We start from the raw sequence: 4,505 nt of genomic DNA on the forward strand, positions 1-4,505 counted from the left end.
AGGCAACAGCCACTGAACAATTGTGTATGAGCTTAGTTCTCTTTACTCATCCTCTCACAGACAAAACAAACATTTCTTGAAAGTCTGCTATGTACCAACCATAGTGCTAAGTGTAGGATTTTGGCAGTGAACAACACAGATAAGCTGTCTTATAAACAAAATAAACCAGTTAGAAAGGTGTAAGCTTCTGTGGAAAGTAGTTGGACCCGGATCCCAAGGAACTTATATTTTTATTGAAAAAAGGTAAAACTTTTTTTTTTAAAGATTTTATTTATTTATTTGACAGAGAGAGACAGCCAGCGAGAGAGGGAACACAAGCAGGGGGAGTGGGAGAGGAAGAAGCAGGCTCCCAGCAGAGGAGCCTGATGTGGGGCTCGATCCCAGAACGCCGGAATCACGCCCTGAGCCGAAGGCAGACGCTTAACGACTGAGCCACCCAGGCACGAAAAAAGGTAAAACTTCTAAATAAAACATTGGAATACAACTGAATAGCATAGGACCAAATACAAATTGTTTGGTACATAAGTGGTGAAAACTTCGTAGATCATACATGTAAATTATTAGAGACAGTCTTGGCAAATCTGAATAGCATACAAATGAACTCATGCTGAAATCCCCCCCCCAAAGTGCTTAATCACCTTAATTATAGAGCAAGTATATGGCACTAGTTTTGGAAAAAGCGATAGATAGGGTTAATTTTTCAAAAGATGGGAACTGCTAGTCTTTGGTCCTTAATCGTAATATATCTACTTTTATCAGAAACCTCTCAACTGTCCTCATTTCTTCCTTCTCACGATTTAGAATCCAGTCTTGCTCCTCTTTTTTTTTTGCCTTCTATTCTCCTTGCCGATATCTGAGCCCAATTATGGTCACCCAATCAAACAATAAGAGAGGGTGAAAACCTATTCCTCTTCCATGTCAAAGTTAGCTTCACTCTTTTTAGTGGCTAAAGTCATGACTATTCTAAATGCCTATTTTTGCTATGCAGTGGCCACAGGACGTGGAAGGTGGGGTTAGTGACACAGAAAATCCCTACAAACAGGAATTCTCATGTCCCATCTCTGCATTGTGATACTATGTACCCATCTTGAGCAGTTTTTATGACCATGCCTCAAAAATTTGTTCAAAATGTGTTTATTGTCTTGAGAGAAGTTTAATAAACAGTTGTTTATAAACAACTGGGGTAAGAGGTAGTGTTTGAAGCTAAGCCCTTGAAAGGAATTAAATGTGATCAGGTTAACACTAAACATTCCCTAAAACATTTTAGCTTTTCAGACACATTTTAAAAATTTTAATGGAGGAAAATAAATAAATGAATGAATGAATGAAGTCTATTCTTTCTTTTAAAAAAATTCATGAAACCCAATAGTTAATGTCACAGTCACTATTGAGTACTCTGGCTCTAAATCAGGGAATGCACGTGTTGTTTCTTCATATCCTTGTGGCCCTGCAAGTGCCAGCCATGTGAACAGACCCCTTTTGTTAGCACAGTGTTGTTTATACAGTGACTTCTGCTCCTGGGACTGCAGTGTCACCAACAAATCCCCATCAATCATTACTGTTAATGAAAACAACTTGCTCAAGTTTTATTAAGTGGAGAAGCATTTTCCTTCTCTAACTCCTTCTTGGCATTCAAATGGGGGCAAGTAATTCTTTAGTATGCATTCTTGCACAAATGTGGTTGAATTTCTTCCATGCCTACTCATCACAACCCTACTGGCGTTCTTTGTTTTTGTTTTGTTTTTTAGTTGTGGTGAAAGCACATTATAGAATTGTTTAACTAAATGTGTATTTGGGGTCATTGGACCTCTAGAGCTTTTTCATCTTGCATGACTGAAACTTTATAACCATTGAATAGCAATGCTCAGAGTTTTTGGCAACCCTGGGTCGTCAGCCCTTAGTGATATGTCTCAATCACAGAAAAACACAATGTTTTACAAAACAAGTCTTGCTTGTGACTTTTCCCCAGTGTTAAGTATCTAGACAGAGTTTTTTATTACTATAAATCACTGGGGGGAAATGCATATGTTTAATTTTACATTATTCTATACTATTGAATTAATAAAAATAAAGGTTTTCCTTTATCATGGCAAAACTAGTAGTACATATATGAAGAAGACTTAAGAGAACATCCTTCCCCTGGGGAAAAAAAAAAAAGAGAGGGCTGCACCAGCAAAAATCTTATAAAAGTTGTTTATTTTCAGAATCTTCAAATCGCTCCTAGCTCTGCAAGAAAAGCCTGTTGGTGGTATCCAGCTGAAAAAATTTCAGCCAATACCAAATCAAGTAAGTGCCAATAACTCATGTGTAGAAGCAACAATAACTCTTTGTGTGATGCCTTCCAAATTATTTTTCTTCTATTAGTTCATTTTCATCTAAAATAAAAAAATAAGATAATGGATTCTCCAAATCAGCCTTACAAATATAGGTATTATTTTACTTCTTACATTCAGAGGGAGGTACCAGGAATGCATAATTCCAGGCAAAAGTAGAGGAGAAACTTAACTGAATCATAGACTCATACATTGATTACACAAATGGAAAATGGAACACACAAAAAACACAAGCAAAAACCTCCATCAGCAATCCAGCAATAAAAATACCTACCTTGTTACTTTGAATACTGTCTAACTCTGGATAACAGACCAAGATGTGGAAAAGTAAAAGTAAACCTGAAAACTGACTTCTAAATCTTTAGGAGCACTGTTTGTAAATATCATCAGTGTTATATCCCATGCCAAGACATTCTAGAGAATTATTAGATAATTATGAGAATAGCCACTGTTTTCCACACTTGCAATTTTTTTCAAAGATTTATTTATTTTAGAGAGAGAGAGAGAGCACAAGAGCATGAACAGGGGCAGGGGTGGGGGCAGAGGGAGAGACTCTCAAGTGAACTCCCTGCTGACTTACTGAGTTCAGGGCCTGAACCTAGCTTGATCTCATGACCCTGAAATCATGACCCTGAGATCATGACCCTTAGATCATGACCCTTAGATCATGACCCAAGCCAAAACCAAGAGTGGGAGGCTCAACCAACTGAGCCACTCGGGTACCCCTTCCACACTTGCAATTTAAACGCTTTCATTTCTTCAGATTATTATACCAATTCTTTTCTTCCTTTTGCCTGTATAGACCTAATTTTGGATACAAAAACATGTTCCTTCATTTAATTCTGGCATATAGATACTGAGTTGCTCCTTTTCCTCACAGAGATAAGATTTTATGTTTGTAAAGCTCCCCAAATACCTGAAAATCCAGTAAAATGTTTCTATTCTTCTGTAACCCATTGATTTATGTATTTGTTCATTCACATTAAAGGAGGCAGCTAGACAGAGTAAAAAGGTCAGAACTTGAAGCCCAGGTAGCAAATTCTAGTTTAGTTGTGAGTCATTTAAACTCTTTGAGCCTTGTTTTCCTTACCTAGGATGTGGGATAGCTACGTGTTTATGCCTACCTTGCAAGATTTTTAATGACGATTGAGTTATAAAATTTACATAATGCTCCTCGTGGGGTTGTTGGAATGAAATAGTTACTCCATAAATGGCAATGGTTATTATTCATTCATTCCCCAAATATTTATGAAGACTCTACTGAATTCCAAGCATAGTAGTTGGTGCTAGAGATACAAAGATGGATAACATATGTGCTTGCTCATAAGCTATTGGGAGGGATAGACAATTAAATGATAATTGTAGCTAGCTAGTGCCATAATGCAGACAATCTGAGCAAAGTAAAGGGAAGAGGCAATTAATGAGAACCTTTTATTTGGATATTCATTTGGAATACCATTTGAGTACAGCACAATAGTTTAAGTACTTGGGCTTTTAAATGAAGCACAGCTAGTTTGAAAGCCTGTTGTTAAACTAGCTGTGGGATTTTGTACAAGTCACCTTAATCTATCCACACAGTGAAGACAGCCTCTATCTTTCATATCAGCCAAGGTCCAGACAGAAAAAAAGAACTCAGGGATACACAGCCCCTGCCAGAGGCACTCCTGCAGAGGGTGGATATATGACCTGGCTTTTCTTCTCTTTACAACCCTGTCAAAAGGTCAGAAATAACAGAAGTCAAACCAGTGAATCACTGAAGTAGTAATTAGTAAAAGTTTACTGTGAACACACCAAAAAAAGAAAGTTTGCAAAACGAGGAACATGGAATGAGGCTCGGGAGTATATTATTATAAAGCATCTCATATAGTAAGAAAACAGACTGTTTCATTTCTGCCGTAGTTGGTCAGAATATTAGAATTTTCTTAAATTATAGTGAACTGGTCAGTTGTTACTTCATATCAACTTTCGGAAAGAGTTTAAGTTTTCCTTACAATTTCCAGAAGCATAAGCAGGAAATGACCCACATCCAGTTAGTCTTGCAAAAATAAGCTAAGTTAAACTTTATTTGTATGAGTAAACTGGTTTTTGTCTGCTCCAGTAATTTCCAAAGCTGATCTTGTTTTGATTCAAACAACTCCAGTCTCACACCAATACCTGCCACTGACAACCTAA

Source organism: Ursus maritimus, unplaced genomic scaffold (genome assembly GCF_017311325.1).
Source record: "Ursus maritimus isolate PB19 unplaced genomic scaffold, ASM1731132v1 scaffold_26, whole genome shotgun sequence".
In the NCBI taxonomy this organism is placed as follows: Eukaryota; Metazoa; Chordata; class Mammalia; order Carnivora; family Ursidae; genus Ursus; species Ursus maritimus.